The 27,897-nt window shown below is 39.6% G+C and overlaps 1 long non-coding RNA gene across 2 annotated transcripts; it reads left to right on the top strand.

Annotated features, from left to right (window-relative positions):
• On the top strand, positions 1–27,475 carry LOC110257065 (uncharacterized). Of its 2 annotated transcripts, none has more exons than XR_014829287.1 (3): positions 1–365; positions 4,723–4,822; positions 27,039–27,475. It is a non-coding gene; the product is annotated as an uncharacterized LOC110257065 (long non-coding RNA). The 2 variants fall into 2 exon arrangements; XR_002339239.2 differs by having other exon boundaries at positions 130–365; positions 4,720–4,822.
• Positions 27,476–27,897: the final 422 nt, after the last annotated feature.

Genomic DNA, 27,897 nt, shown 5'->3' with positions numbered 1-27,897 from the left:
CACCACCAACCAATCAGAAGAAAGTCACACACCTGCAGCCCCCTTGCCCTAAATTTTGCCTATAAAAGCTTCTCCCTGAACCCAATCGAGTTCTTTTTTTTTTTTTTTTTTTTTGGCTTCGCTGTTCATTAGGCGCATGAATCCACAGAAGAAAAACTTTGCTGGCAAGAACTCAGCCAGTGGTTCGAGTTCTCTGCAAACAAATCTGTGGTCTCTTTGTTTGCTATAGACCTCTTGTTTCTAGTGAAAGAAAAGTTCTTTTTTTATTGCAGAAAGAAGTCAGAAACAGGACAGAGAGATTGAGAAAGTAAAGTGATGATTTATTTAAGCAAGAAAACACTCCCAGAGGGAGAGCAAGCAGACAGGTGAGTAGCTGCCCTGGGTTTCTTTGGAAAGCCAGGTATGAAGGGCATACAAATGAAGTAGTGGAACATTCATTGAGGAAGGAGAGATGTCGGGATCAGATTCCCTGATTTTTTTTCCCCAGCTCCACCTACCCAAGGGAAGGATGGATTTTTGTCCTTACTGAGTCTTGATCTTGATGTCATGGCTTCTGTACATGAAGGGAATTTCTCATTTGCAAAGCTAACTTTATTGTAATGAGGGCATGCTGAGCAAAAAGTTACAGTCAGATGCGAAAGATTTGTGCCTTTGCCACCTTTTTTTGCTTTCTGGACACTTATCTCGCCCGAAATGTGTAGTTTCCTGCCTTCCTTTGCCCATGGACCACCCATGTTTACAAGATGCAATGTTTCCTGCCACCTGGCCGTGCCCCCCTTTCTCTGCTCACATTTAGCAGCCTGTCTGCTTTAGCAGTCCTACCTTCCTTTTCCCTTGTCAACATACAAATATCGCACAACTTGAAAGTTGAGAGTTAAATTTTATTCCGGGCAAATTAGGACTTAAGCCCATAAGATGGCATATCAGGTAGCCCTGAGAAAAACTGCTTGAATATATAGGAGCTTCCTTGACAAAGGGCAGGCAGCAGGAACAAAAGATTTACAGAAAACTGCATATCTCAAGTTAAGGAATTTAGTGAGTTTCTGTGGAGAGGTGCAAAGGTCTGGGCTTGCTGGAATAACTCTTTTGATATGCAGCAAAGCTACTGGGCCAGCATTCTTTATTTCTTTCCTGAGTTCCCTCAGGGTTCACCCTTGGGGCTGCACTCACCGGTAACTGTGACTACTTTTTGTTTTGAAAAAGATAGCCCTGTTATACCACTCCAAAGAGGCAGCAGGAAATAATATCAGTGTATAAGTGATAAAGGTGAAGGGGGGAGTTCCCTTCCTGGCTCAGTGGTAATGAACCCGACTGGTGTCTGTGAGGATATGGGTTTGATCCCTGTGAGCTGTGGCATAGGTCACAGGTGCAGCTCTGATCTGGTGTTGCTGTGGTATAGGCTCGGAGCTACAGCTCTGATTTGACCCCTAGGCTGGGAACTTCCATAAGCCGTGGGTGCTTAAAAAAAGCAAAAAAAAAAAAAAAAAAGGGGGTGGCAGTGCATGCAGTCATGTAAACATTTTACAAGTTTGCTTCTGGTCTCATGAATATTCCTACCAGTCACAAGGAGCAGACATCACCATGAAAGATTTTCATGTGTTTCTAAATAAGAGAAGATGCAAGAAGTGGCCTCAAAATTTTCTCCTAAAAATATCTAACTATCTGAAGACCTGTTCTTCCAGTTTTCCCAGAGCAAAGAGTGCCTCCCTCTGCTCAGGTGGCGTTGTGGGTCGGCAGTTACCATGTCTCATGATTTAATCCGTGTAGAGGTTGTGCCAAACCCCAGTTTCCCTCCTCTCCAAGTGCTCTCTTTCTCTTGCCATGGGGGAGCTTGCACATGGCTCATCATGATTGTAGTATGAATAGCAGTTCTCTTCTGATCCTGAATAAACCTCATGCTTGCTGGAGGAATATATGGCAGTCTTTTTGCTTTAGATCAACAGTATCATACAGAGCATTTCATTGCCCTATAAATCCTCTGTCCCCTACTATTCATTCCTGCTTCCCCCAGAGCCACTGCTCTTTTTACTGTTTCCATAGTTTTACCTTTTGCAGAATGTCATCTAATTGGAATCATACAGTATGTAGCCTTTTCTTTTGCTTCTTTTACTTGGTAATAACCACTATGTTTCCTCCATGTCTTTCCATGGCTTTGAACTTTGATTCTTGTCAACAAGTTTTTGGTTGCAAGGAATCAAAACGTACACATACTTGTTAAATAAAGGGTCTCAATAGTATGCTGAGAAATGTTTAACAACCAGTCTCCAGGGGGGAAATGGCTAGCATTTGTAACATTTGCTAAATCTTCACAATGGAAATATATTTTACTTATAGCTGGTTTCAGGCTACCTATGGTGATGTCACTTAGTGCAGAGCTGGGAAGGGATGGGTACAATCAGCAAGAGCAGGGAAGAACCAGCTCCAGCCCACCATGGGGTATTTTACAGTGATGATGCAGTAGGCAATCCAGGGACATCCAAGGACAAGAAACAAATTATTGCTGGAACTCCTTTTAAACATTTGATGAGGATTTTTTTTTTTTTTTTTTTTTTGGCTTTTTAGGGCCACACTCACTGCATATGGAAGTTCCCAGGCTAGGGGTCTAATTGGAGTTGCAGCTGCCAGCCTACACCACAGCCACAGCAATGCCAGATCTGAGCCACATCTGCAACCTGCACCACAGCTCATGGCAATGCCAGATACTTAACCCCCTGAGCTAGGCCAGAGATCGAACCCTGCATCCTCATGAATACTAGTCAGGTTCATAATCCAATGATTCTTACATGCTTTTTTACTTTGCTTTCGTCAGATTAATTGATCTTAATCATGCCACTGATAAGTTTACCTTGCAAGAGTACGCCTTTCAGAGTCCAAACCAATTCAGGGCACTAACCCTCTGCCATCTTGTTTGGCATGAGCATGTCCTTCCCTCTCACTTTCTGTTGCTAGGGGTCATGCAAAGAAGCCTCACAAAATGATGCTGCTTCTCCTCAAGATCTGTCCTTCCCTCTTCTCTTTGTTTCTAGACCAAAGGCTGAGGTCAGGTCTCAGCATGGATAAAATAGGAAGTAAGGAACTCTGTTGTTGAAGGAAACAGATCATTTCCCCAAATATCTTCAGAACCTGGCTAGTATGTGTCAGGAAGAACTAGGAGGGTTTGTATGATATGAATTTTGAGGGGGTTTGATAGGGACTGGGGGTAGTGGGAACAGAATAGAAACTTTCCAGGGAAGAGTTTATCAATTTGGGGTACTCCCCTGTGACTTAGAATGTAACACCTTGACGAGGATGCTGGAGTCAGTCTCAATATGCCTCTGGAATGATGCCTTGAAGCTTAGAGATAAGGATCTTCTACAGTGGAGATGCTAGCATTCCCTCAGTAGAGTTTTGAGAAGCAGGTCCTGATGCTTAAAGACATGGGTGTATTACTTAAGTCCAGAGCACCCACTAGCTGACTCTGTTACCTAGAAGGGCCTGGGTAGGCACTCTTCATGAAAACTATAAAGATGTACTAGTGAGGGAGTATCAGCCTCACTGAAAGACTAAGTGATGGATGTCATCTCTAGATCCGGGTTGAAAACAGGGGAGGCTGCCATGAAACTGAGCTTCCAAGTGATAATGGAGATAAAAAATTCTGGTATAAAAGAGGCCAGGTGGCATCACTTGTCTATCACAGGTTAAGGTTGACATATTTACTATAACAGGTGCAGACCATAGTGGTAACCAAGGAAACTAGATTTTCAAGGAACTATGGTAATGGTTAATTGACCAGAATGTGCCTAGATAAGCAGGCAACCACTAGTGATCATTGCTCAATTTGTATAAGCAAAAGCAATCAAGAGCTGGAAAGCAAATAGTGTCAGCCATTATAATAGCAAATCATGATCACTTATCTTGTGTTCACATCTGAGTGAGTTCTCAGACCCAAGGCTCATTGAATAAGAAGGAGGCTAGGATCCCTGCAAAAGCAATGTCAAAGCGACTATATAAAACAAATATCTTAACAAATCTTCTCCAGAAAAACTCAGGTTTTTATCATATTAAGTGTCCACTAGAGAAATGGTGATACCTAGACATTTCAAGGGCTGCTGGAAATAATGTCACTGATGCTGAGGAACACAAAATATCATCATGGCCACTGTTGGGGTGAGAATTCATGGAGACCAGATGATAAATAGGGGTCCTGTCCCATGACTATCTCATAGTAGGTCCAGTGAGTCCCCAGGTAATTAATCACCTTCCCATTATCAATGCAAAGCTGAATATTCTTAGCAGCTAGCAGAAATTGCCCATTGGTTCCTTGCTAAAGAAAGACCAAGTAGAAGTCTCTGACACTGCCCCTGCAACCTGGCCAAAATAGCAAATCAAAATCAATCTGTATTTCAGTTGGAATGCCAGAGATTTGTGCCATCCTCAAAGTCTGAAATGATGGACTCCACTGAATTCTCATTTAATTCACTGGTAGAGCCCCACAAAATCAGCTTGAGCCAGCACATAACAGTAGACCACCATAAAACCGACCTTATTCATAATTGCTGTCATATGTGGTATTGCTACTAGAACAAATCAACATGACTGCTATTGACTTGAAAAATGAATTTTAAAAAATCATTATCAGGAAAGAGAATCAAAAGCATTTTGCATTCTCCTCATTGGAGAACATTAGACATTCAGAGTCTTACCCCAGATGTTTGCAGACTTTCTTGTTTTCTGCTGCAGTAGAAGCTAAAGGTACACTCCACAGAACATCATGCTGGTTCAGCTGGTGAATGACATCAATCAAACTAGTGAGCGTGAAGTGGGAAAAGCTCTGGATGCTCTGGTAAGTCATAAGTGAACCAGAAATTAAATAAACCCTAGAAGAATTCATGGTACATCAGTGATATTCTTATGGTCCAGGGTTTTGAGGAATACTTGGACTTTCCTTCAGTGCTAAAGGACAAGCTCATTATACCTCTTTCTACAAAAAAAAAAAAAGAGGCACAGCACTTCAGTTTTCTCTGGATTGGGGAGATATCCTATCAGTGGGGTTAACTCTCTGACATTCCTTGCTCCTTGGTGGTAAAATTCAGAGATATGTTTTTGCTCAGTCTCTCAAAGGATCTCCCGCAGGATTGAGCCCCACTTGTGCACAGTGGTAACCTGTTCATTAACACTAAATCTTTTTTTTTCGGCTTTTTTCCTTACCTTTCTCTCTGCACCACACCCCACAATGCTTCTTAGGATCGCCTCTTAAATAAATAACACCCAAATTCTTGCTCAGGATCTTCTACCAGAGGCACCTAAACCAAGATAGTTTATAAGAGTAGAGACAGGGAAAGCAGTTACAAAGTTACTGCAATAATCCAAGAGGAGATGACGTTGGTTCGGTCAGGGTGGTAGCACTGCAGGTAATTGGATGTGGTCAGGAGAGATTGAAATCTGAATGTATTTTGAAGTTGGATATGGAAAGTTGAATGCATTATTTGAGATGATGAAGGAGTCCAGTATGTTTCTAAAGATGTTGCCTGGATTAACTGGAATGTTTTCAGGTGAAATGGAAAAAACTTCAGGAAGAATAGATTTTTCTGGAAAGATACTTAGCTCAGATTTGGTCAGCTTCAGTTTGGCATGCCTACCAAATGTGTAAGAGTGGCTTTCAAATAGGCAGTTGGATACATGAGTCTAGAATTCAGGAGGAAGGCCCACCAAAGGGGTACAATGGCAGTCACTGGGATATAGATTTTTCCATCAATGAGATCAAAAGTGTGACCATAAAGAGAAAGAGAAGACAACTAAAGCCTGAACATTGGATCCCTCCAAAGTTAAAAGGCTAGTGAAAAGAGAAGGAACAAGGAAGATGGAAAAAAAAAAAAAGTTATTACTGTAATAGGAAGAAAACTCTGGAAATGGGATATCCAAATGAGAGGCCAACAGGGAAAAAAAAAAAAGCATATCAAAGAAAAGGTATCAAAAGCTTAAGTTCAGCCAAAGAACCAAGCATTTAGGAGTAGATTTAGCAATGAGAAGATCAGCTGAAGCCTGATGACAAAATTTGGGTGTCCAAAAACACTTCATGAAAGTAGTGAGCTTGAATGGATACCTGAGCATTCTTGGGATGAAATACAACCATGCTTTCTCAAGAAGATGAGGAGGGTATGCATGAATAGAAGAAAGGACTCAAAGTGAACTTTGGCTTCTTTGTATTTTTACCTAGGCTTAGCCATGTAATTGATAATAAAACATTGGAATAATCTGAATGGCAGATGAACAAACTCCTCTTGGTGCTCCAGAGGAAAAATACTATCATACCAGAATCTCCTGGCAGGCAAACCAAATTAATTTTCTCAATGCTTTGTGGTAGATTTTACTATAAACTAAATTGGATAGTAGATTCTATTGAACAACAGTACCTAAAATTTCCAATTGCTGAGTATTTTGGCATGTAGAAATCAATGGGAGGTCTCTAGATGTCCTGGAAACGGTGGCTGAATTTAGGATGGTGCAGCCACCTAATAATACTGCTGGAAATCCCCCAATAATAACCTTTCATTGTTCAATGAAAACTCAAGAGGGATAATGCCAAAAAGCCTTATACACAAAAAGAAACTGATTCACTGGGAGTAGGGGACAAAATAAATTGAGGTAGTCACTTCTATTCTGTTTGGCAAGAAGTTGTTCTGTGCCTGGTATAAGTAGAGGATTTTTAAATTTTCTTATGATCACACTTGATTTTGATCCAGGAATTACCTTCAGTTTGTTGGTGTTTAATGTCATCTTCTCGCCTGATAGAAAAATGCTACCTACTCAGTGTTTGTGTTGCTTCATCTACCATCCTTCTCTTGGCAAGAGTCACACTTGGGCTAAAAATATCTATCTATAGGTTGTTAAGAGTCTCATGCAACTTAATCCAGCTCAGTCACTTGAGATAGTACTTGGAAAAGAGATTGAACTCTGTTTATACGTGTTACCTCTTATTTTTACCTTTATGTGGTAAATGTTCTACCTTTGCATGGCTGACCGTCATATTGGTTTGTTCTTTGTGACTGTGATGATTGTAAAATACAGACTTTATCAAGTCATTGTGAAAATAAATACTTCTAATTCTAAATGTATGAATGTGCAGGAAATGACGATCCTAAGACCTTCAGAAACTCTGCAAATTTTGGAGACATGAGTAAATATCATCCACTCATATTCCAAAGACCTGAACCAGACCTCAGTGTCTGAAGGTCTCTGAGTCTGAGATAAGCATGTCATGAGATAAGCATGTCATATCCTAAATGAGTATTTACAACAATCACATACTTGTAAGAAAATGAAGACACATATCCCTCTGCTAACCCCAATCCCACTTCAGATTCAGAAGGTCTTGTCTTTGGCCCCAGTAGGGCACTGCTTAGTGTCCAAGTCTGAATTTTCTTTGTAAAGAGGCATCATTAGTAACACCGGCACTGAGACCCTTGCAGAGGCTGGGAGCTATGGAGACTGGACCCAGCCATTCTTCAAGCTCCAAACACCTTCCTGGAATGCAGTGAAGAGGTGCATTGCAGGTCTGCTATTTTGAGGACGCCTCATCACCAGCCCTTCTGAGAATCTCTTTGATTTTTTTCATGTCTGGTTCCTGATCATTGAGTCTCAAAGCCCAACCCCTTTCTTGGACTATCTTCTTTTACAAAACAAAAAGTTCTTAACTCTGTAAGACAAGGGCAGGTCCCCATTCAACATAAAGCCTAAGTGGGACAGAGAGGTTTGAGGAGGAGAAAACATTGTTCTTGTGCTTCTGGTCCATCTATAGCTGTTCAAACAAAACACAAATGAATACCTTGATGAATTATTCTGGCACAAGTAGTAAGACGTACCATACTGCCTCCTGCCTCCAACTTTCCCACATGCTGCTTTCTCTGCCTGAAATAATACTCCTTTTCTTGCCTCCTAACCTGGCTAACTCCTACTCACTCTTCACATCTTAGTCTAAACATCACTTAGCAAATTTAAACTATGCTTTGATTCATTATTTTAAAAAATCTACACAGATTAACATTTTCAAGACCATGGATATACTTTCACACATGATGTTCACTAGCACAGCTTAAGTAAGGACAAAGTGGTCTCAGAGGAGCTGTGGATATGGGCATGTTTTTCTTTAAGGGTCTAACATCCTTCCTGCAACCACCTCACTAAAGGACTTCCATGTGTTCAGGAGCTGAGTGCTCCCAGATCCTTTCTCGCATCTTTCCCAAAATCTTCCCACAGAAAAGGTAATCACTTATTTGCATTGTAATGGGAATGTAAGTTCTGATGTAAAGTCTTCCCAGAAGGTTGCAGGTTAAATCTAAGTCCTCTTGTGGAATGAGAGGCTTTGATAATGTCAGATCCAAGTAAAGTGATGTTAGCCTCAGAGAGGATTTTGTTTATTTCAGTACAGTATTAAGTGACTTTGCGCCTGTCCTAACCTCTCCCTATCTGTTAAATATCACTAAATGTAGTCTGGTTTTCCCAAAGGTTATTTTGAAAACCAAATGAGATAATGTATTTGACAGTGTCCATAAACTATAAAGCATTACACAAATGTTAGTGCTATTATTAGTAAGTTTTACAAGCTTGACATTCATTGGCATTCAAGGCGAGTCTAGAAATTCCTTATTCATAACTCCCAGATCTTGCAAAGTTGCTGTGTTCTGTTCTGCATTCAGTAGAGTCTGTATTTCCATGTAGATTTAGGGAGAAGTTCTGAATATTTTCATAAAGCAAGCAAGTATTTATCTTTAAGAATAAAATGATAACATGTGTCTTGCAATAATTTCTTAAAACTTTTTGATTTCTGTCTTTTGTATCAATGGGAATCCTGCTAGCTTTTCATACTTTTATTCCAGAAGAGCATTTTATCTTCCTATATGGCTTGAATTTTCTTTCTTTTTTTTTTTTTTTTTTTTCGCATGTGTTAGTCCCCAGGCCAGGGATCAACCCCAGCCACTGCAGCGACCTCAGCTGCTGCAATGATAATGTCAGATCCTAAACCTGCTGCACCATAAGAGAACTCTGACCTGAATTTTTTTTGTCTGATCCAAGAGTTAAACTTAACTATTTACTAAAGGAAGTCACTTTTTTATTTTCAATAAAATTGATTAGATCCTCTATTAACTCCTAGTAAATTAGAGGAAAGATTTATATTTATAATTTCTTATAAGTCAATTAGACAGAGCTACAGAGTAACTACTTTTTTCTTCCATGCCAAATGTCCAGGTCACACATTAACCTGTATTTCATATTTGCTGCATATCACCAAGGCACTACATTTTTCCTTAGATCAAATGTTATGAATTTGCATGAATGAAAATGATCATTGTCTTTTCACACTGAAAGTTTGTTTAAAGACTGTCTTTGTTTAAAGCAGTCTTTGTGAGTTTGTTTTCCTCTGATGTCAAAAAAAAGTTTCAGAAAATAGGCAGGAAATTATGCTAGGAAAGAAGAAACCAAAGAATCTGTTTATTTTCTGTTAAAGTGTAAGAGTAAGGCTGCTCCTGTTGAAGTGGGGAAGGAGAAGGGCCCTCCCAGAGCAAAGGGAAGACAACATGCAACATCAGCATCTGAGCATGCATGGGCAGTTCTGCAACAATGTAGCATCTGCTGGAAAATTATAGACCACCTTATAAGGGTGACAAAGAAATTTAGATATAGCAGGAAAACTAACAGGGTATATATATATGTATATATAAGGTGGCACCCCACTGCATGCTGCATTCCGGGCTCAGCCTTTGGATATTAATCCACTGAGCCAGTGCCGGCACCAATAAATGCTGCTTCCTGGCAAAAAGCCTTGGTGTCCCATTTCTTTGTAAGTCTTACAACACTGTGGCTAGATCAGAGGCAACCCCCTGCCCCAACCAAAATCAAATGAGCCACTGAGCTTTACTCACACTGATGCACAGCAAACAACCAAACGAATCCATCTACCATCCTCAAACTCAAGTACCTACATCCCAGGACTGAAACCAAACACCTCTGGCTGGAACCCAGCCTAAACTTAGACTGGGACTTGAACCCACAGTTTTTTAATTAGAATCACTCACCTGGTGTCTGGATTTAACGGAGACTCAAGTTCTTTGTGTCTCAGCACAGAAGGAATTCAGCAAGTGACAAAGTGATAAGCAAGAAATGGATTTATTAAGATAAGATGACTATGAGGGATACAAGTGGGCGGGCAAGGAGGCTCTGCCCCAAGGATCAGGTGCGCTACATTTTTATAATCCAAGGAAAGTGGGGAGTGGAAAAAGACTGCCTTCTTCCTCATTCTTAAGTAGATGTCAGGTTTACATCACTAGCTTCTTCTTTGTATTGGCTAAGAGAGTATTTGACCCTATGAGGTCAAACTAGGACTGTCATGGCACTTATTCAAAGCAAAAGAGCACTAACATATGCTAAAATGTGTTGAATCATCTCAGATTTCCTATGAGGGTCTCCTGCTTTTCTTTCCTTTAAATTCCTGTCCTTGGCCCTAAGGATCATTATCTCGTTGAACTTGAATGCAGGCCTCATTTTACATTTCACTTAATAACCTAAGGCGTATCCTATGCTTTTATTTATGGTTTTATAGTTAAGCAAGCTTGCTTTGTTCTGATAGCTTTCTTGAGTGATTATTTACTTAAATTGGTCTCCTCCCCAAATTCCCTAGGTTTCCGTCTCTATCTATGGTCCCCTACTGGGACTTCTACAACTACCTGTGTAACTATCCTACTCCATCCCTATCAACACCACATGAAAAGACCATGGGCAGCAGCCCTGAGACTACATGAAGGGACAGGTGTACAGGGCTGCTGCTACAGCCCTCAGCCACATGAGTACACCTGCAGAGGACCCGCCCAATTCAAAGATTGTGAGCACAATGATTCGGTTGCTTCTTTGTGGCTTAAGTTTTAGAGGTGTTTGTTTACATTTATAGCATCACCCTGGCTTCTGGGCAGAGAATGAATTGCAAAATTTCAAGAGTAGAAATAGGAAGTCAATAGCAAATTTTTTTTTGTGGTGGACTAAGTGAAAGATGGTGGTGATGGTGAGAGCAGAGGAGATGCAGAGAGGATAATGGGTTTGTGGTGCATTTGAAGGTAGAGCCAGTAGTTAACAAAATATTAGATGAAATCCTGAGGAGGAGATGAGAGAAATCAAGGATAGCTTCTAAATTTTTAACCTGTGTTGATGGGCACACCATTTACTGATAGGAGGGCTGAGGAAGGAATAAGTTTTTGATAAAAAATCAAGAGTTCCATGAAGATACTCTTATTGAATGCATGGAAATATGTATAAAATATAAAGTAACTATGAGTATATGTGCTCATGAAAAACTAGACTAAGAATCATAAACTATTTAGAGATATATTTAGCAAGGTGGTGAGTATAGAGAAAGCCTTAGGGTACACAAATTAAGTTTGATTGCACTGTTACTGATCTTTCAAAGCCCCTATTTTTCCAATTTTTTTTTTCAAATTGGGAAAAATCACTCAAAGAATGTGTCATTGTTAAAAATCAGCTTTCACCTGGTGATGCAATGAAATCTGGATGCACAAGGAAATATGAGGACCTGGGCAGATGAAAGATATTTCTGACCGGAAACGGTAAGAACTGATACTGTAATTGATTTGACTGGATTCTAGGGATGATTAAGTGATCATAGATCATTGGGAAATAGAAGATTAATTAAAGATTATGTCCTTTGCTATAGAATAATAAGCTGGGAGTTTATGGTTTTTGCTAATTTTGCTCTCCACTTTCCATTTTTATTAAATCTGTGTTATTGGTGTACAAGTTAGCTGACTTTAGACGCAGCCTGTTCTTTGCAAAACAGAGCCTTCAAGTAAATCCTAATATGGCTCTAAAGGTTAAAGTTTGCAGTTTCAGATTTTCCTAGGCAACTGTTTAAGGCTTGACATTTGCAGAGTAGCCCCTAAGAAAGTGGCTCTTATTAAAAGTTCTCCTTTTCCTGGAAACACAGCATTTGTGGGAACTAGACTCATTCAACAAACATGAATTGAGGGCCTACTGTATACTAGGCATGATGGTATGAGGCCTTTGAGACAGGCCTTTTATTTAAGGCAGTGACTAAGTAAAAACCAACACCTACTCCCTTTCCTTTTTCTGCTGTTTAGCAAGGAAAGAACACATTGAGGACAGGCACCCTGAGAGGCTAGAGGAACAGCTCCAGCCCCACTGCTGGAGCCTGGGGGCCCAGCAAGCCTTTGCAGAGGGAATGACAGACAGCTGAGTTTTAGACAGGAGTGAGACCTAGGGAGTTTACGTTTCTGACATCTATCATCACCATCTATTAACTGGCAATTGTTTCTTACCTGTGGAATTTATACGTGTAAACTGTCATCTATGGACCAATATGCTCTTAACTAAAAACCATGCATATTCAGACTACAAGAGTTCTAACTAGTGAGGCCATGTACTTACACGGAAAACTACGCTTAACTCACCCAGTAGGTGAATTCATTATAAAGACTGTATTTAGCAAATTACATCCTAAAGTAAAGATTCTGGGAATACCTTTAATGATAAGGTACTTGTGTATATGGGAGCTGTAAGGTTTCTTTGGCTTTGAGAGATAAATTCTATTCCTGGAAGTCTTTTGGGAAAGTATCAAAGAATAGAAAGTCATTGCCTAGCTAGGCCCTACAAAGGCTTTGAATAATATTTCTGAGTCTAGTAGCTTTTATTGGTATTATTTTTTTGTCTTTTCTAGGGCTGCACCTGTGGCATATGGAGGTTCCCAGGCTAGGAGTCTAATCAGAGCTGTAGCCACCGGTCTATGCCAGAGCCACAGCAACATGGGATTTGAGCCGTGTCTTCAACCTACACCACAGCTCATGGCAATGCTGGATCCTTAACCCACTGAGCAAGGCCAGGAATCGAACCCACAACCTCATGGTTCCTAGTCAGATTGGTTAACCACTATGCCACGACGGGAACTCCTGAGTCTAGTAGCTTTTAAATGGGAAAAAAAAGTTTCAGATTCTGATGTTGACTTACACATACACAAAGGTAGACTAAGCTTAAACTCCATAAGCTAATAGCCCTAATAAATTAAAATAGGAGTTCCCTTCATGGCTCAGCGGTAATGAACCTGACTAGTATCCATGAGGGCATGGGTTCCATCCCTGGCCTCACTCGGTGGGTTAAGGATCTGGCGTTGCTGTGAGCTGTGGTGTAGGTTGCAGATGTGGCTCTGATCTGACATTGCTGTGGCTAGGCCGACAGTTATAGCTCTGATTTGACCCTTAGCCTGGGAACTTCCATATGCCAAGGGTGCAGCCCTAAAAAGCAAAAAAAAAAAAAAAAAAATTAATGTGTATCTCTTACTCTATTTACCAAATACAAATATGGAATATGCACATACATCTTCATATAAGTTTCTTAGGGTGGAGGCACAAATTACCATAAACTTGGTGGCATAAAACAACACATATTTATTCTCTTACAGGTCTTGGAGTCAAAAGTACAAATTCAGTTGAACTAAAGTGTTGGCAGGGCCAAATTCCCCTAGGAGGCTCTAGAGGAGAATCTGTTTCCTTGTCTTTTCCAGCTTCTAGAGCTGCATTTCTTGTGTTCCTGGGCTTTTGGACCCTTCATTCAACTTCGGGTGCTTCTTCACTTCATCATCACCCAGTCTTTTCCTTTTCTGTCTGTCGTCACATCTCCCCCTCCCTCCCTCTTAGCCTACCGCAGTCTCCTGGCATCACAGGTGTGGTTGTACTGACTGTAACGGCAAAGGCTTTTTTGAGCATGTTGTGTGATCAGTCAGGATTTCCAAAACTTTTCTCAAGTTCCATCCCTGAGAAACCTGCATTGACTTTCGTTGGCCTTTACTTGGTATGTAACATGGAAATGCAGTGTAGAGACAGGTATGAGATTGCATAATGGCAATTAGGTGGCCATCCCAGTGATCCATGCATGAATCAGCTTATTTTTTCAGACCATCACATTTTTCAGCATATAGTATCTCTCCTTTTCTGCCATCATGGCCAGTTTGCTCCTCCTAGCCTGGGTTTTGACCTCCCCCAGGGTAAGGATCCAATTGGTCTACCCAGCAGCGTTTATACAGGTGATCTTTGAACAGAGCTTTCATGTCAGGCTACCTAGTCCTGATCTAACATTTATGGGATAAGCATCAACAGGTCGAGTTTGCAATAAGCACTTCCTACAGAAGCTTCTCTTAAAAAGAGGCTCTGGGCATGGTAGGCATCTTCTCAGAAGTGGGCGGTCTAATTGCAAATTTAATTGCATCATTTTTTTAGTAAAATGGGGAGTGGATTCCATGATTCTAGAACCTATGGAATAATAAAGGTCACTAAATTGCTACAATTGAGAAGATATGATAAATTCAAGGAAGAATATACAAATTTACTAAATCCTTTTCATGATCAATTAGAGCTGTACACAGGGGTAAAAGGATTGCTAAGGGCTTAAGGTGAAGAGGAAGGTGGGTTGAATTTGAGAAAACTGTTTAAGAGTTGTTATATATTTATTGATTGCTTGCATGAGGAAAGGTTCTCTTAGAAAGAAAGGGGAAAATACTTTTGCTGCAGGAATAAATACAAGAAACACACGAAGGATGGAACTGCAATTTGTCTGACTTAAGACAAATTGAGTTGGAGCAAAGCTGATGAGAGGATGCAATAGAAACTTTTTTTTTGTTTTTTTAGGGCTGCACCTGTGGCAAATGGAAGTTCCCAGGGTTGGTAGTCACTGGCCTAGGCCACAGCCATAGCAACGCAGGATCCCAGCCTTATCTGTGGCCTGCACCATAGCTCATGGCAAGGCCAGATCCTTAACCCATTGAGCAAGGCCAGGGATCGAACTTGCATCCTTATGGATACTCGTCAGACTCATTTCCACTGAGCCATGACAGGAACTCCCACAATAGAAACAAATTTATGAGTATTGTGACTTATCTAATGAGTGGGAGCCCTGTTTAAAACCCCAGCATCCAGAACCACAATTTAGGGTTATACTACCATATTTTGATGTCTGTCATGAATTTGAAAGCTTCAGAGGGGTAGAGTAAAATGACAGATGTTTGTAGTTTCCATGGAGATTATTTGGAAGACATAGCAGTTATCATGGTCTAGCATTTTTATTATCTTTTTTCCCCTTCATGCACCTGTGTTTTTTTTTTTTTTTTCTTTTTTTTCTTTTTATGGCCGCACTTGTGGCATATGGAAATTCCCAGGCTAGGGGCTGAATTGGAACTACAGCTGTGTCTACACCACAGCCATAGCAATGACAGATCCAGTGGCCTACACTGTAGCTTGCAGCAATACTGGATCCTTAACCCAGTGAGTGAGGCCAGGGTTTGAACTCACATCCTCATGGACACTATGTCAGGTTCTTAACCCACTGAGCCACAATAGGAACTCTTTTTTTTTTTTTTTTTTTTTCTCCTGGGCCACACCCACAGCATATGGAGGTTCCCAGGCTAGGGGTTGAATCAGAGCTACAGCTGCTGGCCTACATCACAGCCACAGTAACGGCAGATCTGAGCAGTGCCTGCAACCTACACCACAGCTCAGAGCAACACTGGATCCTTAACCCACTGAGCGAGGCCAGGGATCAAACTTGAGTCCTCATGGATGCTAGTCAGATTTGTTTCTACTGAGCCACAAGAGTAACTTCAACAGGAACTCTTTTTTAAAAAAATATAAATTTTATTGGAGTATAGTTGACTTACAAAGTTGTGTTAGTTTCATGTATACAGCAAAGTAAGTCAGTTATACATAGATGTATATCCATTCCTTTTCAGATTCTCTTCCCATATAGGTTATTACACAGTATTGAGTAGGTTACTCTATGCTATATAGTAGGTTCTTCTTGTTACTATCCACTTTACATATAGTAATGTGTATATGTCAATTCCAACTCTTTTTTTTTTTTTTTTTTTTTGGCTTTTTGCTATTTCTTGGGCCGCTCCCACGGCATATGGAGGTTCCCAGGCTAGGGGTCTAATCGGAGCTGTAGCCACTGGCCAACACCAGAGCCACAGCAACGCGGGATCCGAGCCGCGTCTGCAACCTACACCACAGCTCACGGCAACGCCGGATCGTTTAACCCACTGAGCAAGGGCAGGGACGGAACCCACAACCTCATGGTTCCTAGTCGGATTTGTTAACCACTGCACCACGATGGGAACTCCCAATTCCAACTCTTTAACTTATCTCTGCCACCCCACCATGTTTCCCCTTTTGTAACCATAAATTTGATTCCAAAATCGGGTCTTTTTCTGTTTTGTAAGTTCTTTTGTATAATTTTTTGTTAGATTCCACATATTTGTGATCTCATATGGTATTTGTCTTTGAGTTATTTCACTTAGTATCATAATCTCTAGGTCTATTCACCTTGCTGCAAATGGCATTATTTCATTATTTTTTATGGCTGAGTAATATTCCATTGTATATATGTACCACATCTTCTTTATCCAATTCTCATGCACCTCTTACAGTTATATATGCATATTTTTAGGGCCATACCGGCACATATGGAAGTTCCCAGACTAGGGGTTGAATTGGAGCTGTAGCTGCTGGCCTACACCACAGCCACAGCAACTTGGGATCTGAGCCTCCTCTGCAACCTACACCACAGCTCATGGCCACGCCAGATCCTTAACCCACTGAGCAACTCCAGGGATTGAACCCATATCCTCATGAACACCAGTCAGATTCATTAACCACTGAGCCACCATGGGAAGTCCTATGATTTTTTAAACTCCTCAGGAAATTTAAATCATTTGGTAATTTTAATGTATTGCTAAGTTTCCAGGAACTTTTAAATTTTGATATGCATGAGTAAAATTACTGTGTAATTGAGTTTATTGAAGAATTTAACTCAAGGCAAGACTACCAATAATTGAGACTCTTCCTAAGATATCATTGTTGTTTATATTATCTCCTGAACTGTTCTTATACAATGACACTTATTTGTTACTTATTGGAAGATGACAAGAATAGTGTGTATAAGACAGAGTTTCTTGCTCCTGCTATGGACCAAGATCTAAAAAAAATTTCTGACCACTGTCCTAGAGAAATTGATTGGTCACTTCTAGTAGCTACTAGAGCATGTTTGTGGCCAACAATGGGGGAAAAGTGAAAATTAACAGTGTATTATACTACTCAGCCATCAAAAAAAGAATGAAGTAATGCCATTTGCAGCAACATGAATGCAATTAGAGATTCTCATACTAAGTGAAATAAGTCAGAAAGAGAAAGACGAATGGCATGTGATATCACTTACATATGGAATCGAAAATATGGTACAAATGAACCGATCTACAAAACAGAAACAGATTCAAAGACATGGAGAACAGACTTGTGGTTGCCAAGGGGGGATGGGGTGGAAGTGAGATGGATTGGGAGTTTGGGGTCAATAGGTGCAAACTATTGCATTTAGAATGGATAAGCAATGAGATCCTACTCTCACAGGGAACTATATCCGATTTCTTGGGATAGACCATCATGGAAGGTAATATTAAAAAAGGAATGAAAATGTATGTATGACTGGGTCACTTTGCTGTAGAGCAGAAATTGGCACAACATTGTAAATCAACTATAGAAATTGATAGAAAAAAAATGTCTAAAAACAATCAAAAAAGACAACAACAAAAACAAAAGAGTGTATTGTCAGAAGTGGTCCCTACTCTTTGAAGCAATGAGAAGGTCCACAGAATTCTAAATACAGAAATTCCTGGAAAAAAATGGATGTTTCAAAAAGGGAAAGATATAGACCAAATTATTAGACTAGGAAAGCATTAAAAATGGCAGAAGGGAGGTACATCTCTATCTGTATCTTTTCATTTACTAATTATCTGAGGTCCACTAATGGATTGGTTTCTAATGCAACCAAATGCAAAATAATTTGGGCAATGAAAGTGCTTCTTCCAAAAGCAAATCTTTTTATTTTTTTCCCCCATGAAGCCAAACAAATTAATTGTGTGCTGCATTATGATGATTTTTTCCTATATCATTAGAACAAATGGAATGTGGAGATTTAAAATTATAAGTGGGATTTTGCCAGAATGTCCATACTTAACTATTTTTTGAAAAGCATTGGATAGATTTAAGTTTGATTTACATTTTTTATCATCTTAATTCCTTGTGTAAATTCAAATTAAAAATTCAAATTAATCCAGAGAAACCTTCAAAATGAGTCAATACATCCCTTTAATAGAAAATTTCCAGAAATACTAATTGGTGGAGAGAGCTTCATTTCCTAGCAACAAGTCTCATGCCAACATTATATTTTTCTGACCATGAATATGCATTATATCATAGGATTATAATTGCATTTCAAATTGCCATAATTTATAGTTATTTTTTCCTGCATATACAAACAACAAATTTAAAGACAAATCTAGCAATATGACTAATAATTTTTACCAATTTAAACTGCCATAGAGAAAAGCAGTTAAAATAGAGAATTTTTAGGAGTTCTCTTGTGGTGCAGCAGATTAACTGCTGGGCTGTGGGTTTGATTCCTAGCCCAGGAACTTCCACATGCTGCAGGCAGGGAAAAAAAAAATAGAGAATCTTTGTTTGCTGACAACTCACTAGTCATACTTAGACAATAGGTAAGCAATTATTATTATTTTGTTTTGTTTTGTTTTGTTTTTTATGTTACATTTTCAAACAAGTTCTCATCGTGGCTCAGCAGAAATGAATCTGGTTAGTATCCATTAGGACACAGGTTTGATACCTGGCCTCGCTCAGTGGGTTGAGGATCCGGTGTCGCCCTGAGCTGTGGTGTAGGTCACAGCTTGGATATGGCATTGCTGTGGCTGGGGCATTAGGCTGGCAGCTACAGTTCTGATTTGACCCCTAGCCTTGGAACCTCCATATGCCTTAGGTGCAGCCTTAAAAAGAAAAAAAAAAAATTGAACAATTAATTTGCTGAAGACTAACCATATATTCCTAAAATATATTACTATGACGTTGGAGAAGCACATCAAGATTTCTGAGGGTGGGAGTCCCCATTATGGTGCACTGGAAATGAATCCAACTAGTATCCATGAGGATGATAGTTCAATCCCCGGCCTTGCTCAGTGGGTCAGGGATCCAGCATTGCTGTAAGCTGTGGTGTAGGCTGACATCTGTAGCTCCGATTCAACCCCTAGCCTGGGAATTTCCATATGCTACAGGTGCAGCCCTAAAAAGCAAAAATAAATAAATAGATATGTTTTTTTAAAAAAAGATTTCTGAGGGTGAAATAAAAACATACCTCTCAATGATTATATTTCCTTTATATAAAAATTTCATCATTTCTATGATGTTTGGAAAGACAGACCATTCTTGATTATTTAGAGATCAGAGAGGCTTTTCTTCTGAGTTTTCATAATCAAATTCCTGGATTTATATAAAATTGCATAAGAAAGTAAAATAGAAAACACTTACAAATACATATTACAAAACTAGCGATTTATAAAATGAGTTCTCACTCAAATAACAGCATTCTCTATGCCTAGCAATGGATTCTATACTCCTCGTTGCTTAAAGCAGCAGTATCTGGACAATATGATACAAATACAATGCAAATCAAATTTAAAGTGAAAATACAAATATTGCACCAGATGTAAACTTCCTTGAAGTCCCTGAAAGTGATAATTGGCAACTGCTGGAATCTTGGGCAAATGAAAATTCCACCATTCAATCACTGGAGAAGAGAAAAGCAAAAGGGATGATAATAGAGTAGAAGCTTCAAAAGAGAATTTTTTGAATATCAAAGGATTAAGAGATGCTCCTGGGAAAAGGTGGATTAAAGATGCTACAACAATCCCTAGAGAAGAGATGCGTAGTTGCCCAGAGGGTAGGGAGGTGAGAGAGTGATGGAGGGGGAGTTTGGGTTTAGCAGATGCAGACTAGTATATACACAGAATGGATAAATAACAAGGTCCTACTGTGTGACACAGGGAACTCTGTTCAATATCCTGTAATAAACTGTAGTGGAAAAGAATATAAAAAAGAATATTCTTGTGTGTGTGTGTGTGTGTGTATGTAGATGAATCACTGCTGTGCAGGAGACATTAACAGATTACAAATCAACACTACCTCAGTTTAAAAAAAAAAAAAAAGGAGTTCCCGTCGTGGCGCAGAGGTTAACGTATCCGACCAGGAACCATGAGGTTGTGGGTTCGATCCCTGCCCTCACTCAATGGGTTAAGGATCCGGCATTGCCGTGAGCTGTGGTGTAGGTTGCAGACACGGCTCAGATCCTGTTGCTGTGGCTCTGGTGTAGGCCGGTGGCTACAGCTCCGATTGGATCCCTAGCCTGGGAACTTCCATATGCCGCGAGAGCGGCCCAAGAAAATGGCAAAAAGACAAAAAAAAAAAAAAAAAAAAAAAAAAAAAAAAAGAATGCGGGGTTCCTGTCATGGCTCAGCGGAAACAAATCTGACTAGAATCCATGAGGACGAAGGTTCGATCCCTGACCTTGCTCAGTGGGTTAAGGATCCGGCATTGCCATGACCTGTGGTCTAGGTTGCAGAGGCGACTCAGGTCCCACCTTGCTGTGGTGGCTGTGGAACAGGCCAACAGCTGTAGCTCTGATTTGACGCCAGCCTGGGAACTTCCATATGCTGCGGATGTGGCCCTAAAAAGACTAAACAAACAAACAAACAAATAAATAAAAATAATGCTATGTCCAACTACCAAAAACATTTCTTTGCCATGTTACACCACAAGCCAATGAATGTTTGGCTCATTCTTTGTTCATTCTGAAAATGAACACATCACTGCGGTTATAACCTAAATGTTGTTAAATAAGATAATTTGTTTTCACAAATTTCATTTCATTTTTCAAGCTTCAGATCCACCAAATATCTTCTATCTTCCTCTCCTTCCTTCTCCCCTTCCTTCTCCTTTTTTTCATTCTCCTACCTTAGTATTTATTATGAAATTTTGGTCTCTGGGGTTAAGAGGATCCACCTAAAGTGGACTTTTCCAGTACCAAATAGTGTCAGATCATGGGGTCCATCTGGGCCAAAACAGAAAAAGGAATGAACCAGAGTGGTTTTAAATCTCAGTATTCTGAAAAAGATGAAAGAGCAGGCATTTGGGGACATAGACAAAGACACTTGCTCTGGAATGCCATCGTCTTTTTGAGGTGGAATATCAGACATCAGTGGCCTTTTCCCAATTCTCAACATTTGACCTCTCAGTGCTGGAGGCGTCTTTTAAAAAGAAAAATGCGATCCTGATATTTTTCAGTCTCTTCCTCCCTGCACCCACCTTATTCATGTACAATCCCAAACTCTTCTTTAAAATAGGTTTTTTTCAAGCTTAGATGATGTTTCTTCTACATCTTTTTCCTTTTAATCTCCTATAGCATCTTGCTCCTTCTGCCTCCGAAATGTTATCCCCTAGGGTTCTTGTCCCTCTTTCTCAATACTTTTTCCTTGAATGTCCCGGAAATCAAGAATCGGTTTTTGAAGTGTTTTATTTACCACCTGGTTAAACAGGGACATTTCAGAGATCCTTCTAAATACATGTCTGACCAAGAACATTTTTTTTTTCTACAAGAAAATCAAGTTTTAACAAGTCAAACAGGTACCATTTGCACAATCTCAGGAGGAGGCCGTTCTTGTTGCATTACTATTCTGCAATGTGTGGAAACAAATCTCTCACATCCTTCCCTTTCATTCTGGATTTGAAAGCAAATCTCTTTCTATTCAATGTATTCCTTTTATTAATTCTAACCATCAGAGAAAACGATAACCAGAATAAATTTTCAGTCTCTTCCAGCCTTGAGTAATTGAAAAGGGGGATATGACTGAACAGCTTTGCTCATCATAATTCAGCCAAGACCATCCATGCAAGTGAGAAATAAGAAATATTGGTACCTATGCCCTGGTACATTCTAATGAACCATAGAATATTTTGGTCACCCCTAATTCTAGTATAGATGCCCAAGAGAAATATTAAGCATAAATTTTAGGTTAATTAAAATCTTAAGATGCAGTCCCTATTTGCAATTTATTTGCATATCCTTCAGATATGTTATGGTTGATCTCAATAGACTATTTTAAAGAAAATCTCACCAGTGATATAGCTCCAGTATAAAATGTGAAATGATTATTCCTTACAGAAACATGATTTATGCAAGATTTTGTTATATTTTACGTAAATGGTTATTAAGTAAATTGTGGTTAATTGACTGAGATTATAAACTTTTATAAATTGTTTCATGATATTCTTAACTTCATTTGTGCAGAGTATGAGTAATAGATCATAGAAAGGAGCTGTTATCCCTTCTAAAGTCAGGTTGGAAAGTAATAAAAGAGGGTTTATTATTTTAAAAACAAATTTACAGTTGTGAGATTATTCTTCCTATACTTCATTTCAGTGAGTTAAAATACTAATTTTCACAAACATGAATATTTTAACTTTTACTATATTTAAAAACTTACCCAACTTTGTAAAATAATGAGTACTATATTCTTATTCAAATTTTCATTAGGTATTTCAATAAAAAGACTATTTTTATTAAATGGTACATGAAGAAGGAGATAACACGTGACACTACTTTGAAATACAGAGGTTGTATTCCAGTCTACTTGGTGTATGACTGTACTTCCCTTCTCTTCCAAAGAGCTTGATACCGTTTTCCTCCTTAAATTTTTCCTTTAAGAAACACATTGTTTAGAATTCATATTGTTCTCTTAGCAAAGTTGGGTCATTTGTTGCTTTGATAGGATGTGGAGGTCTTGATTCATGTTTGCATAGAACTAAACTAGCACCGTATATCCCTCCGCTACTGAAACTATTTTACTGTATTTCTGTCATAAATTGATTTTAAAATGTTTGCCTTATAAAGGAAACAATTGCATTGCTGTACTTAAACACTGCATAAACCAAATTTAGTGATCTGTTTATTTTTTACGGCCGTGGCATACGGAGGTTCCCAGGATAGGGGTTACACCACAGCCACAGCAATGTGGAATCCCAGCCATGTCTGAAACCTACATCCCAGCTCAAGGCAATGCCAGATCCCCAACCTACGTCTTCATGGATACTAGTTTTATTTTTTTCCCCTGAGCCATGAAGGGAACTCCCTGGCCTGTAACTCTTTGACCTTAGGAATTTAAGAATGAATTCATTTAATCTTATATCCTACTACGATAATAAATTTATGTGTTTGTACTATTACATTTACATACATTTGGAAGTTCCTGTCGTGGCTCAGTAGTTAACGAACCCGACTAGTATCCATGAGGGCATGGTTTCAATCCCTGGTCTCACACAGTGGGTTAAGGATCGGTGTTGCTGTGAGTTGTGGTGTAGGTCACAGATGCAGCTTGGATCCCATGTTGCTGTGTGGTATAGGCTTACAGCTGCAGTTCCAATTTGACTCCTATCCTGGAAACTTCCATATGCCACAGGTGTGGCCCTAAAAAGACAACAAAATTTACATACATTTGATCTTAGTTGTATTACACAATGGTTTGTTCTGTGTTTACTTGGTTGTAAATTTATTTATTTTATTTTATTATTATTATTATTATTTTTTTTTGTCTTTTTTTTTTGCCATTTCTTGGGCCGCTCCTGTGGCATATGGAGGTTCCCAGGCTAGGGGTTTAATTGGAGCTGTAGCCCCCGGCCTACGCCAGAGCCACAGCAACGTGGGATCCGAGCCTCGTCTGCGACCTACACCACAGCTCAAGGCAACGCTGGATCGTTAACCCACTGAGCAAGGGCAGGGATCGAACACGCAACCTCATGGTTCCTAGTTGGATTCGTTAACCACTGCGCCACAATGGGAACTCCTGCTTGGTTGTAAATTTAAAGTATAACATCGAAATGCATATACAAACTGATCTATGAAGAATGCAAATATATTTCAGTTTTTAGGAAATAAAATGATGTATTTATCTTTTTTTTTTTTGTCTTAAGGGCCACACCCATGGCATATGGAGGCTCCCAGGCTAGGGGTCTAATTGGAGTTATAGCTGCCATCTTATGCCACAGCCACAGCAACGCCAGATCTGAGCCACGTCTGCAACCTACACCACAGCTCACAGCAATGCCACATCCTTAACCCACTGAGCAAGGCCAGGGATCGAACCTGCAACCTCATGGTTCCTAGTCAGATTCGTTTCTGCTGAGCCATGATGGGAACTCCCATTCATCTATTTTACTGTCTTAAATTATTTCCTTTTTTTGAAAAAGTTAGTAGGAGTTTCCTGATGGCCTAACGGTTAAGGATTTGGTGTTGTCACTGCTGTGGCTGGGGTGTGATCTCTGACCTAGGAACTTCCACATGCCACACATGTGGCCAAAAAAAGTTAGTAGCAACGCTTTTTGGAAGATCAGTGACTCAAATACTGTTGAAAATAGCTATTACCACTTTTTAAAAACCAGTATACTTGTCAATAAAAAATACTTGAAATACAAGAAATACTCATTTCAAGTAATACTTATCAATTTTTGAATAATTATAAAGCACTTAGAAGAGCTGAGCTTGTCAAGACTGCTTGACCTATGAACTTATTAGTGAAGTAATTCTATTTAAAAGATATATTTTATGAATAAGAACAAGGAAGGATATGGGGCTATGGTTCTATTTGATTTGGTACTAAATTTCTTCTCTGAGTAAGCAGACTAAATTTTTGTTTGTTTTTTGTTTTTGTATTTTTTTATGTTTTCCTTTTCCTCTGTATTTTCTCACTTCTTTTTTTTTTTTTATTACTTAAATGAATTTATCACATCTGTTGTAGTATAATGATCATTCACGGGATTTCCATCCCATAACCCAAGCACATCCCTCCACCCCCAAACTGTCTCCTTTGGAGACCATAAGTTTTTCAATGTCTGTGAGTCAGCATCTGTTCTGCAAAGAAGTTCAGTCTGTCCTTTCTTCAGATTCCACATGTCAGTGAAAGCATTTGATGTTGGTATCTCATTGTATGGTTGACTTCACTTAGCATGATAATTTCTAGGTCCATCTATTTTGCTAAAAATGGTGTAATTTTGTTCCTTTTAACGGCTAAGTAATATTCCATTGTGTATATCTACCACATCTTCTTGATCCACTCCTCTGTCTATGGACATTTAGGTTGTTTCCATGTCTTGGCTATTGCAAATAGTGCTGCAATGAACATCAGAATACATGTGTCTTTGTGAGTTGTGGTTTTCTCTGGATAGATGCCCAGGAGTGGGATGAGGTACCACCTTACACCAGCCAGAATGGCCATCATCAAAAAGTCTACACAAACAATAAGTGCTGGAGAGGGTGTGGAGAGAAAGAAACCCTATTACACTGTTGGTGGGATTGTCAATTGGTGCAACCACTGTGGAAAACAGGATGGAGATTCCTCAGAAAACTAAAAATAGAACTACCATTTGATCCAGCAATCCCACTCCTTGCCAGCAGATTAAATTTTTAATTCAGTATTCTAAAAATTATCTTTAGTTTTTTTTAAAACTATGTTGTACTGATGTCATATAGTAAAAAATTACCTAAATAGTAGTTCCCATCATGGCTCAGTGGAAATGAACCTGACTAGTACAAGAAGACACAGGTTTGATCTCTGGCCTCACTCAGTGAGTTAAGGATCCAGCGTTGCTGTGAGCTATGGTGTAGGTTGCAGACATGGCTGGGATCTGGTGTTACTGTGGCTGTGGCTTAGGCCAGTGGCTACAGCTTCAGTTTGTCCCCTAGCCTGGAAACTTCCATGTGCTGTGGGTGCGGCCCTGAAAAAGACAAAACAAATATGACAACAAAAAAATCTGAAGACATCACTATTCAAATTATAGGGTTTTTTTTTTTTTTTTTTTTTTTTTTTTGGTTTGTGGCTCAAGAACAGAATGAGTTTGGTTTTTTGGGGGGTTTGTTTGTTTTTGTCTTTTTGCCATTTCTAGGGCTGCTCTTGTGGCATATGGAGGTTCCCAGGCTAGGGGTCTAATCAGAGCTATAGCTGCTGGCCTACACCAGAGCCACAGCAAATGTGGGATCTTAGCTGTGTCTGCAACCTACACCACAGCTCATGGCAATGCCGGATCCTTAACCCACTGAGCAAAGCCAGGGCTCGAACCCGCAACCTCATGGTTCCTAGTTGGATTCGTTAACCACTGAGCCACGATGGGAACTCCCAAGAACAGAATGAGTTTGATTTTGTCTGATTGATTCTCCCCCAAATGCTTAGGCCATTTATTTTGGCACTCTGTAATTCAAGAGTGGAAATTTAATTCCTACCGGGAGATAAAATGTAAAGGAGACATTTCAAAGCTACACTGTCTATTGATCATAATGTGGGTTCCACAAAATCTTGATGGATTTTATTTTTTCTTTTTGGCTGAGGCCCTGGTGTGCTGAAGTTCTCTGGCCAGGGACTTAAATGGGGTCACAACAGCGACAACACAGAATTCTTAACTATCAGGGAACAAACTCCTTGATAGATTTTATTAAAAGAAGGTATTTTCAGAGTTCCCACTGTGGCTCAGCAGTAACAAATCCAACTAGCATCCATGAGGATGTGGGTTCAATCCCTGGCCTTGCTCAGAGAGTTAAGGATCCAGCTTTGCCTGGGAGTTGTGGTGTAGGTTGCAGATGTGGCTCAGATATGGCATCAATGTCACTATGGTGTAGGCTGGCAGCTGCAGCTCCGATTTGAACCCTAGCCTGGAAACTTTCATATGCTGCAGGTGTGACCCCAAAAAGAAAAAAGAAAAAAAAAAAAGAAGTTATTTTCTTCTGCAGAGGGCATTGTGCACTGACAATTGAAATTAGAAATTTTTATTTTAATTTTAACAAATGTGAAATTGGCTGAGTACTTCTATTCTGAATTTGGACAAAGAGAAGTATAATAATAATCTTTCACATATATAGTTTACAAACTGCTTCAGTTGGCATGATGAAGCTCCTGGGTCAAGGATCAAATCCATGCCACAGCAGTGACCCAAGCCACTATAGAGACAGCTCTGGATCCTTATCCCACTGTGCCACAAACTGCTTTTATGTAAGGTATTCTCATTGGATCCTCACAGCAAGCCTGGAAGAAGCAATTATTATTTTTCTCATTTTAGAGTTAACAAAAAGGAAGCAAAGATTATAAACTCTGTGACGATGGGATCCGACTGGTCTTCTAGCACCGAAGATAGTGACTGGTATAAAAGCTCTTGAGAACCATCTAGTGCAAGAGAATACATGGAAGAATGCACTACGTGGCTTAACTAAGGTAAAAAAATGAATAAATGACAGGGCTAGGGCTTGACCATATATCTTAGAGTTTCAAGAATAAGGTCTTATTTCTTGGTTTTTGTGCTGTTTTGTTTTTGTTTTTTGCCTATTCGTTCGTAGTTGTCCCACCTCTTCTGTTTTCTCCTGTCTGCTCTGCCCTCAATAGATGCTCATGAATTCTTTTAAAGATATGTATGCAGTATATTTCCCCTTTTAGTTTTAAACACTCTTAGCCATTAAAAATAGCTGGAAAACAAAGGGTCTTTTTCTTTTTCCTGTTCTTTCTGGGTTTTGATAATTACTGCTATCACAGCCAGCATTCACATTCACCTAAAGCAATAAGCCAGAGAGGTGTGAAAATCTTTGACATCAAGTCACTGAGTGTGAAAATAGAACTCTATTGAGAAGATAATATGATCAGAAAAAATTTCAGGTAATATATTTTACCCACACAGACTGGATTGTCATTTCTTGCCTCTGGCAGGATAAGCCTGCATTTCCGGGGCTGTTTGAACAGTTTTGAGAGTGAGACAATAGAAGCTGGAAACATCTTCCGGCACACAGCCTTTGTCCATCTTGTTCTGGTAGCAAAACATTTCCCTTTTTCCCCTCGGGGGCAAGAGGATCTGATGTATTAAAAAAACAACCAAAATAAAACAAACATACAACCCAGAAAGGTCCTACCCAGCCCTGCTGGGAGAAAAC

The sequence above is a fragment of the Sus scrofa genome, chromosome 15 (genome assembly GCF_054392235.1).
Source record: "Sus scrofa isolate SSC_HxYL_T2T_F1_AM1 chromosome 15, Sscrofa_HxYL_maternal_Yorkshire_Landrace_v2.0, whole genome shotgun sequence".
Taxonomy (NCBI): Eukaryota; Metazoa; Chordata; class Mammalia; order Artiodactyla; family Suidae; genus Sus; species Sus scrofa.
The sequence above is the reverse complement of the archived record's forward strand: the minus strand, read 5'-3'. Positions and strand labels throughout refer to the sequence as shown.